General features: G+C 38.7%; 1 long non-coding RNA gene across 1 annotated transcript in view; it reads left to right on the plus strand.

Annotated features, from left to right (window-relative positions):
* LOC109275686 (uncharacterized) overlaps nt 1-9,920 on the plus strand; it is a 114,702-nt gene extending 104,782 nt beyond the window's left edge. Inside the window, exon 4 of the long non-coding RNA XR_002084317.2 lies at nt 9,808-9,920. This is a non-coding gene — a long non-coding RNA (uncharacterized LOC109275686). The remainder of the gene's footprint in view (nt 1-9,807) is intronic.
* The last annotated feature ends 2,068 nt before the right edge of the window (nt 9,921-11,988 follow it).

Raw genomic sequence — 11,988 nt, forward strand, 5'->3', positions numbered from 1 at the left:
CCTACTGATCCTTTGATTTTGGACTTCTAGTTTCCAGGACTGTGAGAGAATAAGCTACTGTTATTTTTAGCCATGCAGTTTGTAGTACTTTGTTATGACAGTCCCAGGAAACTAATACAGTAATGCAAAAACTATAGATTTTACAAAACAGAAATTACACACATATGGATTCTTCCCCTCTTTTCTCTGCTAAAGTCCACCTTTTGAAAACCTCCTTGGTCCTTAATGTACCTCTTGAACTAGTTTTATTTTTCTCCCATATCCTTTCTTGGTTTAGGATAGTATGTTAAGAAAAAAAAAAAAACCCACACATTGGCTTGGAAATGTGGTTTAAAAAAAAAAGCAATCACTGAAACAAAGAGACCACACAAACAACAAATAGGACAGAAACAAGAAGCGGCCACGTGAGAGGTAAAAGTGATGTTTGCTAAGCCGGAAGGTATGAGAAAAGACTAGATGAGTGAATGGCGTGAAGATAAATAGAAGCTGGATGTGCAAACTATTACTTAGACGAGTACCCAAATGGAACCTTTCCTTGTCCAATTCCAGCAACCCTGTGTTTCAGAAGGGAATTTTTATATCATAATTTCTACATGCTGAGTATAGTATAGAAGCGTAATTGCTTCTCATTTGTTTTTCAAGATAAGTTCCTAAATTTTGCTCACTTGTTCCCTTTGAAAACATTTAGGTTAGTTTTTGCAAAGCAAATCTTCACCCTTTCATAAGTGAACATGGGAGGATAGAAAGGTACTTTCTTGTCTGTCTCCCCGGGAAAAGTACATCTGAACAAGGTATAGTCTTCTCACAAAGGGAAAAGACCAAGTGGGCCCCTCGAGCAAATGAGTTGGCTTGACTGTCTTGCTTCCCCAAGTCCTGTAATGTCCCTTCTTCTTCCAGAATTCCCCAGTGTAGACTGAGGGTTGGATTCCTTTGGTATATCCTTGGACCACTGGAGGATTTAATATTGAAATGATGAGCTCTAGAGATACACTCTCAAGATAAATAAAATATTAAGCTTTTTTAAATATTAAGCTTGTGTTTAAGCTTTATTATTCTGGTCATGTTGATATTCATTCCAATCGAGTTGTGATTTACTGAAAGCTATTGGTGTGGTTTCCTCCTTTACTTTGTATTTCTTTACTCTCCCTGCCCTTCCCAATGGCCTTTATTTTTCAAGTAACATGGAAGAGGTGGGGAGAGCATTTGGAGAGAAAGAAGAGGCAGGCCCTGCAAACAAACTAAGCAAATCTGGTACTCTGTTATAATTAAAGCAAGCAGCCTTATGTTTTGGGTCGTGGAAAAATATACTTCAGTCCTTAAAATATAAATATTTTTAAGGGCATTGCCTGTTATTGCTTATGATTATAATAAAAATCATCCTCGTGGTACAGTAACAGATCTTGCCCAAGACTGATTATTGTCCTTGACATCCCCTGAAGTCTTCTTAAAAACTCAAATATGAAGGCAGATCTAAGAATTAAAAAAAATAGAATATATCCTGAAGTTGACATCTTAACATACAGATAAACACGTTCTATACAAGTTTGCCTTAATTTCTTATCGACAACTTTACATTCACTTAAGAAACACTTCCATGTCACTTCCTGTGTATCAGGCATTATTTTAAGGGCTTTACAAATACTTCCTTATTTAATCTTTCTAACATTTCTGTGAAGTAGGCATTATTATGCCTAATTCGTTATTATTATTACCATTAATACTATTATTACCATTAATTAACACTATTTTAACATGAAGAAACTGAGGAACGGAAAGATTAAGTAACGTGCCCAAGGTCACATAGCCAAGGATGGCATTTGAACCCAGACAATCCGGTTTCATGGTCTATGCTCCACTGTACTACGTCTCCCATTTTTGTCCATTAAACTTTTTATTTGTGCTTTTTTATTTTCCAGTAGAAGAAATCCCATGGCAAATTTGAAATGCAAAAATCCATTTTGTTAAGTGAATTTTTATCCATCAAATTTATCTTGTATGAAAACTTCTTTTTCATAAACTGTTTTCCTTAAAATAAGATCTATATATAATTGCAAATGTCTTTGTAATAAATATAAAATATAAACATATGGAATCTTTCCCTTTGAGGAAAAAAGGATTTTGGTAATCGTGTGTAACAGACTCCTTTGTACCATAAAAATTCATAGTCTTCTATCTGACGTTTGTGTTAGAAAATTCTAAAATTTCTTTTGCATTTCCATGCTTCATTTGAATCAAGCAATATGTGATAAAATGTGCTGGCTCTTGGTCTGGCCATTTCTTTAAGAAAGGCAACCTTATCCACAGTTATTTTTTCCCTGCCCCTCCCAGATTATTTTCCAGTGAAGTAAGGGAGTAATCATGGAAGATCGCCATATGGTAACAGTGAGCCATGTCAAACACACCCACCACTGGTAAGTAAGCCACCAATGACTAGATGACTTTCCATTTATGACCTGATAAGGACAAGTACTATCGTAGGTACAGATAGTGCATGTTGTAACATACAAATTGAGACATTGCGTTTGAATGCAAGGCAATTCTGACTAGTTTGTAGTGCAAAATCCGAATAGTTACCCTTGCAACCAGATGATAAAAAGATGAAACACACTCGGTCATATCTGTATATGAAAAACTTTGAGGAATTTTAAGAAATCATCAGATTTTCCCTACAGTTTCCAGGTATTTTTTTTCATTTTTTTAAATGTTTATTTATTTTTGAGAGAGAGGGGGACACAGAGAGTGAGTGGGGGAGGCAGGGGAAGAGCAGATAGAGAGGGAGACACAGAATCTGAAGCAGGCTCCAGGCTCTGGGCTGTCAGCACAGAGCCTGACATGGGGCTCGAACCCACGAACCGCGAGATCATGACCTGAGCCAAAGTCGGACGCTTAACCGACTGAGCCACCCAGGCGCCCCTCCAGGTATTTTCTTTTCTATGGAACACACACAGATGCTTTTCTGTTGCTCTTGGACAAATAGCGTATGTAATGAGAATGTGTCTGCTCCTTTTGTTTCGTTCACATGATATTTTAATGATTGGAAATTTAGTCAGAATTGCTAAGGATTTGTTTGTTGCTGAAAATACGCAGGAATAAAAGGGAGAGGTGTCCTACACAGAGCTAGAACAGTTGGTATTTTTCATCCAGTACCAAAATTTTAAAAAGTATCACCTACCCTCCATGTCCTCCCTTGTACCTCAAATAAACGGCAGCCAACAACCACAAACTCTTATCTCCACTCCCAGAGGACTGTGGGAGTTTGATGACTCAGGTCATCTCAAAGAGAACACTGCATCCTAGAGAACAAGCTGTTTCTTTTAGTTGGAACTACACAGTAGCAAACAATAATACATAATAATAGCAAAGGTAATGCCATGAACATATGACCTCACTCTCATTGTGATTTTCCTTCAGGGCTTTCTGGGAGGGTCCTGAGAGCAGATTTCCTGGGTAGCTGTGCAGATTCTCTAGAAAAGCCCATGTCTTTTACCCTCTCTTTTCATGAATGGATCAACACTGGGAAGGGAACAATTGAATTGAGTGTATCATTTCCAACAATCACAAAGCTTTCACTACAGATTTCAAAGGAATATTCCAACCACAACAGGCACTGAAATGTGAGTACTGAGAAAAAATCCATTGGATTTTTGAAAGGGCAGTTTCAGTTCTGTAAAAAGCTGCAACTTTATTAGCTTATAAAGCAAGCCAGTTCTCTAGTGATTTTAGCCCATGACATGTTACTTCTCACTTTTGCAGTTACCTACTTGGAGCCTGGTTGCTCTGGTTTCAGTAGTAGGTTTGTGTTGAGTTGGTTGATTGAGTTGGTTGGTTAAATTGATTGAGGTATGAGCAAGGACAACTTTCAACTGCTGAAAAGATAACAGCCATTGCCAAGAACAGATAAATCTCTTTCCTTTTCTGAGGAGATCAGTTATTGGGTCAATTGTGGCTGAGAAGTGGGAGATGATCATTCCTGATGAGCCCAGGGAACCCTAGCAATATCAGGACCTCTTAGATAGTCTAGGCCTTTCCACTCCAGGGCCTCCAGTATAATGTGCAAAGTGAGAATGTCTACATTTCTGGAGTAGTCCACAGTCAGGGTTTTATAGTTGATCTCAATCTGCTCAAATGCAGGGTTACTCTGAGGCCTTACCCAGGAAACAGATAAAGATACTTTATATGACAGTGATCACCCTTTTATCTGGGAGATCAGGCACAGTCACCTTTATTAGCCAAGGGGCCCCATTTCACAGAACATGATGGTGTGAATTGGTCTGGGTCTTGTCGATTCATTTTCTGAGGAAGCAGACATTGAGATGGAGGTTAGCTTGTAGGAGTTTGTAGAAAATGCTTTTGTGATTAGCACCCAGAGGAAGAAAGGTAAGGAAGCAGGATTGAGAAGAAGGAGAAGTTGGGGGATTGTAATGCAGTCTCAGTGTAGGCTCCAGCCAATTCTATGAGGGACTGGAAGGATGGGAGGACCTTTCAGATTTTGTCACATTTGGATGAGGGGTCAGGCATTTATATACCCCACCCATCAATCAGTTGGTTGATGTGGACTGACCTTGGATGGGGTGTAAGCTTGAGGTGTAAGGATGTGTCCTCAACAGACACCATATACATAGGGATTGAGACTTGAGAACTGTCTACCAGAAGCACTCCTGGTATCTGGGGAGTAAGTCCTTCGTTTTTAAGGGGGAGTTTAAGTGGAATATTACATGTCTACCACATGAAGATGTGTCTCGAAGGTTATTTCCATACATGGTCCTCCCAGCAACATATTCAGAAGAAATCTCTGAGATGATAGACATACTCTATATCTGCACTAATCAAGTAGCCTTAGCCACAAATGATTATTAAGCACCTAAAACGTGGTGATAGTAATATTGAGAAACTAAACTTTTTTAGAAAATTTATTTATTTTTAAGAGAGTGCAAGCAGGGGAGGGCCCAAGAGGGGGACAGAGGATCTGAAGTGTGCTCTGTGCTGACAGGCTGACAGCAGCAAGCCCAATGTAGGGCTTGAATTCATGAACTGCGAGATCATGATCTGAGCCAAAGTCCTACAGTCAGCCGATTGAGCCACCCAGGTGCCCTGAGAAACTAAACTTTTAATTTTATTTAATTTCAAGTAATTTAATTTTTAAATTGATATATAATTCACATATCATAAAATTCACCCTTGTAAGTGTATAATTAAATGACTTTTAATTATATTCACAAAGTTGTGCAACCATAATGACCCTGTAATTCTAGAACATTTTCAGCACCCCAAAAAGAAACCCCATACTCATTAGCACTCAGTCCCCATTCCTGCCTCTCTCCAGCTCCTGGCAAACATTAATTTATTTTCTGTCTCTATGTATTTGAGTGACCTTATAGAACAAATTAGCTGGCTTTCTCTCTTCTTTTATTTTCTGAAGCATCTACGAAGGACTGGTTTTAATTTTTCTTTAAATGTTTGATAGAATTCATCAGTGAAGACATCTGCTGCTGGGCTTTTCTTTGTGGGAAAGTTTTCAATTACTGATCCAATCTCTTTACTTCTTTATAGGTCTATTTATGTTTAGTTCCTGAGTCAGTTCCACTAGTGTGTATTTTTCTAGTAATTTGTCTATGTTTTCTAGATTATCTCATTTGGTGGTATTGAGTTGTTCATATTATCTTCTTAAGATTATTTTTATTTTTGTAAGGTTGATAGTAACATCCCCTCTTTCATTCCTGATTTTAGTAATTAGATCTATGCTCTTTTTTCCTTGACCTGTCCTGCAAAAAGTTTGTCAGTTTTGTTGATCTTTTCAAATAATCAAGAAATGGTTTTATATATTTTCTCTATTGTTTTCCTAGTCTCTATTTTATTTATTTCCTCTCTAGTCTTTATCATTTTCTTTTTTTTTTTCCTTTTCTAACTTTAGTTTGTTCTTCTTTTCCTAGTTTCCTAAGGGAGAAGGGTAGGTTGCTGATTTGAGATCCCTCTTCTTTTTAATATAGGCATTTACAGTGATACATTTACCTCCATGCATTGCTTTAAATATATGCCATAAATTTGATGTTTTGTTTTCATTATCTCAAAATATATTTGTTATTTGTTTTATAATTTCTTATTTGATTCATCCCTTATTTAAAAGTTTGTTGGGCGCCTGGGTGGCTCAGTCCGTTAGGCATCCAACTTTGGCTCAGGTCATGATCTCACTGTTCATGGGTTCAAGCCCTGTGTCAGGCTGTGTGCCGACAGCTCAGAGTCTGGAGCCTGCTACGGATTCTGTGTCTCCCTCTCTACTTTGCCCCTCCCCTGCTTGTGCTCTCACTCTCTCTCTCAAAAATAACCTTAAAACAACAACAACAACAACAACAACAACAACAACAACAACAACAGTTTGTTATTTTCCACATGTTTGTGTATTTCCCAAGTTTTGTTCTGTTGTTGATTCCTAATTTCATTCTGCTGTTGCCTGACAATATAATTTGTGTGATTTCTATCTTTTTAAACTTATTGAGACTTGTTTTATGGCTGAACATGTTGTCTATGCTGGAGAATGTTCCATGTACATTTGAGAAGAATGTTTATTCTGCATTCATTGGGTGGAGTGTTCTATAGATATCTCTTAGTTAATTTATATTATTTTTCAAGTTTTCTGTTTCCTTGATGATCTCCTGTCTAGGTTACTGAAGTCTCAAAACATTATTGCTGAATTGTCTGTTTCTTCCTTCAATTCTGTGATATATCTCAAGTTATTTGTGTCCTTGAATCTAAATTGTGTCTCCTATAAACAGCATATAGTTAGATCATTAAGAAAAAAAAATCATTTTTGCCAGTCTCTGCCTTTTGATTTGAGTATTTAATCCATTTACATTTAATGTAATTACTGGTAAAGTATAAGTATAATTTATGTCTGCCATTTTGCTATTTTTTCTATGTACATTATAAATTGTTTGCTTATTCCTTTATCATTGGCTTCTCTTGTGTTAAATGTATATTTTCTAGTGTACCATTTTGATTCCCTTGGCTTTTTCTTTTTAAAATTTAAAATATTTTATGGTTGCCTTGGAAATTAGACTTAATATCTGAATTTATAACAATTTAGGTTGGATTAATATCTACTTAATTTCCAATAGTATACAAAAACTTTGTTCCTAGATAGCTCTGTTCCCTCCCTGCTCCATTGTGCTATAGTTGCCTTATGAATTACATTTTTATATTATGTGCCTATCCACATGGATTTATAATTATTGCTCTATGCAATTGTCTTTTAAATCAGATAGGAGAAAAATAGAGTCTTTTCCAGTCTTTTGTTTTTTCACATGGATGTGAGTTCCTGCATATAAGCCATATTTCCTGTTTCTTTACATGTCTTATAATTTTTTGTTGTAATTTGAACGTTTTATATAATGTGGTAACTCTGGAAATCAGATTTAAACCCACTGCAGGATTTGTTGTTGTTGCCTTTTGTTTGTTTAGTGGTTTTCCTGAATGAATTCTGTAAGTCTGCATTATTTGTCACTGTGACCACTAAAGTGTCTGCTTGATTACATTAGTAGTCAGCTAATGTTTGTACAGAGATTCCTTAAATGCCTGGAACCAATAAGTCTCCCAGGCTTTATTGAGAGACTCTGTGTGGGTGTTGGAGCATGCCTTCTAACATTTGGGCAGACAGTTTATAACTGTGCTTTAGCCTGTATTTCCTGCTTGCACAGAGCTTCAGGGTCAGCAAAAGGTGAGAATTTAGGGCTTTCTCAAGTCTTTTCTGGGCATGTGCACAGCCTTACTCATGTATATACAGCCTAGATTCCCAGAAATATATTAGAGCTTTACAAAGCATACTATGGATATATTACTTTTCAGCTTTTCCTTAATTTTTTCTCAACTCAATTTTTTTTTTTTTGCCCCAATTGTTAGTGTTGCATTAGACAGGTGTGATATTAAACAATTGCCACTGATTGTTTTCAACAGATGACTCCTGTTTTCACTGATCAAACTGTAAGGTCAAATAAAGGCAGGGCCTACAAATGGAGCTTGCAGGTATTTTGGGTGAGCTTCAAATCTGTTCTCCTTCCAGTGGATGTTAGGCTGCTGTTTTCAAAACTAGTATGATTATAAGGCTGTTTTGTTTTGTTTTGTTTTGTTTTGTTTTTAAGGTTACTGTGGAGCTGAGAGAGAGGGATTGCAATTAGGTCAGTTAAAATTCTACAAAGCTAGTTATTCTTACCAAGAGCTAGTATTTTCTTTTTATCAATGTGCCTCAGATTATTGCAAACCTTTGGTTAATTTCCAAAGTTCTAAATATGGTAACATTGACCATTTTTTTCAGTATTCTTGTTGCTTTTATGGAGGATTCGATTTTCAGAAGTCCTATTCTATTTTTGTTGGTGTCAGTCCAAGAAAGTGCTAGGTATTGTGCTGTTCGGCTCAGATTTAGCCTTTGAAGAAGACTTGACCTCCACAGAGTTGATGTGAGTAATGAAGACTCAAATAGAGAGGTGTAGTAAGCCTTGAATGATATTCAAGTTGAAGTTACATTAATTTCATCATTATAGAGTGCCTCATTCTTCTTTTCAAAGAATTCCCTTAGCAGGATATAGAGGGACAAATGAGTTCTAGGTAAGAGTTGATGTATACAATAACAGAAGTCTTCAGTTTTGGCTCATAAAATAAACATCCTTGCTAATAGATGTGCATAGTTTGGGCATTTGTCTGGACTTTCTCATACTTGGGACACCAGGATGGATTTCTAAATTTTATTTCCAGTTTTTACTTATTTTGAGCGAGAGGGAGAGAAAGAATCTGAAGTAGGCTCTGAGCTCTCAGCACAGAGCCTGATGTGGGTTTTGAACCCACGAATCATGAGATCATGACCCAAGCAGAAATCAAGAGTCGGAATGCAAAAAAAAAAAGAGTCAGAATGCTTAACTGACTGAGCCACCAGGATGCCCCAAGGATTTCTAAATCTTGATCTAAATCACCTCTTTATTAATAAACTACTTATTTGGGTTTCCTGGGTGGGTAGAATGGAGATCTGTGGAGTGTGCAGACAATACTATTGGCAAATGCTGTATTGGCAAATGCTGTACTATTGGCAAAAGAAGTATAGGGTGGCATTTCCCAGACAACAAAGGCATTATGGGTAGAGAGCCAGTAGAGGACCTGTGAACAATGCTTAATGATGGACAGCTCCTTTGTGTACTTTGATTTGGATGTTTTGTTTTTGTTTTTTTCTTCCTGGGTACCCAGGACCACGATTACTCACTTAGCACTGTGTTTGGATTGGATAGCCATCTGTCATTGGGCTTTCAAGGCCTGGTTTACAAAGTTGCCTTAGTTTATTATGATTTGATATAGAAACAAATGCTAACTACTACCAATTTCACATGGATGCATAATGATTCTTGGTAGCTGAGTATGGGGTACTCTGGGGGACAATGCATGGTGAAGTTAGTCAGTTCCTCTTATACTACTGGGCCATGGCTGTTTCTGGACTGGGTATGATGCTCTAGACCTGATACCCGTCTACTAAATGACTGCTTCTTCATGATTAGGTGCTGCTAAGGATGAAGAATGAGCTCTGGGAGCCCCAGCAGTAGGTGAACCAGAGAAGTTGACTACATATGTTTCTTTCTCATACTTAATCTCCAGCCAGGCGCTGAGAATAAGTACCAAACCTTGCTTCATAGAAAATTTAAGAGGAAGGGGGAAGGTTTGGTATATAGGGTTTTAGGATGGGATGGAATTTATTACATGAGGTATAACATAACGTTCTTTATAATAATTAGGACAATAGACCAACCTCACAGAAAAATCCTCTTTCCTTGTTAGGATATTACTGTGAACTACAAGCAATTTGTTCCTGTGTAGAGCTGCAATATTAACAAGAAGCTGGGCGGTCTGATGAGTTTTCCTTCATCTCTCAGGGCAATGGAGTATGAAGAAATGGGAAGGTAAGAACATTTGGAAGATGGGAGCAGCTAGCTCTGTTGCCTGGGCTCTGAGGACTGTGAGCCTTACTTATGGCATTGTGTTTACATCCCACAGCATTGGTTGTATGGCCAGTGGGTAAAGGGCTTTCAGACCTAAGGCCTCAAGTATGATTCCCTGTTTTGGTTGAGGCCTGGCCAGCAGTGGCACTATGGGCCAGAGCCTATCAAAAAATTAATTAATTAGGGGGCGCCTGGGTGGCGCAGTCGGTTAAGCGTCCGACTTCAGCCAGGTCACGATCTCGCGGTCCGTGAGTTCGAGCCCCGCGTCGGGCTCTGGGCTGATGGCTCGGAGCCTGGAGCCTGTTTCCGATTCTGCGTCTCCCTCTCTCTCTGCCCCTCCCCCATTCATGCTCTGTCTCTCTCTGTCCCAAAAATAAATAAAAAACGTTGAAAAAAAAAATTAAAAAATTAATTAATTAAACAAAACAAAACAGCTCTCACCAGATCTGTGGCTGATGCTAGAAGTGAGACTGTGTGGAGACAGGAAATTTAGTTGGAAGTTGAAGCTGAGAATCTCAAGCAGAGTATACATTGGAGTTTCTAATATTAGTTGCAGGGCCAGAATAAGGGAGCTGAATATGAAAGCAGGAACATAAGGTAGAACCTCTATCTGTATTTGGAATGGTCAGTGTTTACTGAGTATGCCTACAGTGGTGGGGTAGGTTCTAGGCACCAGGGGATTGTTCTAGTAGCTTACTTAATTCTTGCTACAACTTTAGGACATACGGACAACTGTTCCCATCTTTTTATAGATGGGGATACTGAGGAAGGGCTAGTAAATGGTAAAACCAGGATACTAACTCTGGAACTCTGGGTCCATGGCTTGAGCTCTTGACCACTATTCTATTGCCTCTCCTGACACACTTTGCCTATGGTATTCACGTGCACACTTCAGGGCTACAGTGAGTGGACTCAGTAAGGGCTGGAGTGGGCTAGCAGCACGTGCAAACAACGACGTGCAGAAATAGACCTTCTGGAATGGGATTAGGCAGGTTGACGCAACCTGATACTGGAAGAAATAGGATCTCATGGTCCTAGAAAGGATGAGATGCAAGGTGAAAGGTTTAACTGAGGCAAGGAGAAGGGACAAGACACTTACTGAGTAGCAACGGAAATAGGTGTTGTTGACTCTTACGGACCCAAGTGATGTTCATATCTTTCATTTCTGTCACTAATGTATCAATCATTTCCATTTATCAAGTTGTTCTTGGTCAAGTCTGGAGTCAGCCATTTTAGGTGTCATTCTGGTACGACCTCACTGAGATTTAGTTTTTTTCCACCTGTAAAATGGAATGAGAATTGAATCAAAGAATTCATTTGTAGGGCTTGGCACTGAGCTCAGCACACCCGAAGTCCTGGATTGATGTCTGTTTGCTCTCTTGAGACATCCCTCTGCCCTCTCTTCACCCTACCTACCTGCGTAGTATAGATATCCGATGCATATTTGGTGATTGCCTAAGTGATGTCTAGTCTTTTAGATACATGTGCGGAGTGCTGTAGGTCTCAACTAAGGAAACTGAGCAAATCAGTATATTCACAAGCCTCCCTTCATCACCTTCCATTCTGGAACTGGTGCCTCCGAAGCACGGTCCAGCTCTGTGTTGACAGACGCACAGTCCGCACAAGCTTCAGCTGCAGTGTCAGCACTAGACACCCAAGATGACAATTAGGAGGAAGAACAAACAACTCCAGGAGAAAGGTGTCCTTAAAAGTGGTGAGCAGCAGAGTAAACAAGCAAACGGCTCTAAAGGAATCAATCATTCAATCACCGCCGATAGCCTGCACTGTCCAGGGGGATATTATCTGTTGGATGCAGCTGTGGAAAGGTGATCTCAAGTCCTGCGTTGGATTCCCAGGCCTGTCTCAGATCTTTCTCTAGTCTTAAGAAAAATCAGTTCACCTCCTTTTGGCTTTTAGTTCCATTAATAACAGCCTATTGCTGTTGAGCACTTACTATGTGCCAGGCATGGTTTGATTTTAGTGATAACCCTAGAAGGTAGGTAATATTAACTATTCTAAT

The sequence above is a fragment of the Panthera pardus genome, unplaced genomic scaffold (assembly GCF_024362965.1).
Source record: "Panthera pardus isolate Hobbes unplaced genomic scaffold, ASM2436296v1 HiC_scaffold_15, whole genome shotgun sequence".
Taxonomy (NCBI): Eukaryota; Metazoa; Chordata; class Mammalia; order Carnivora; family Felidae; genus Panthera; species Panthera pardus.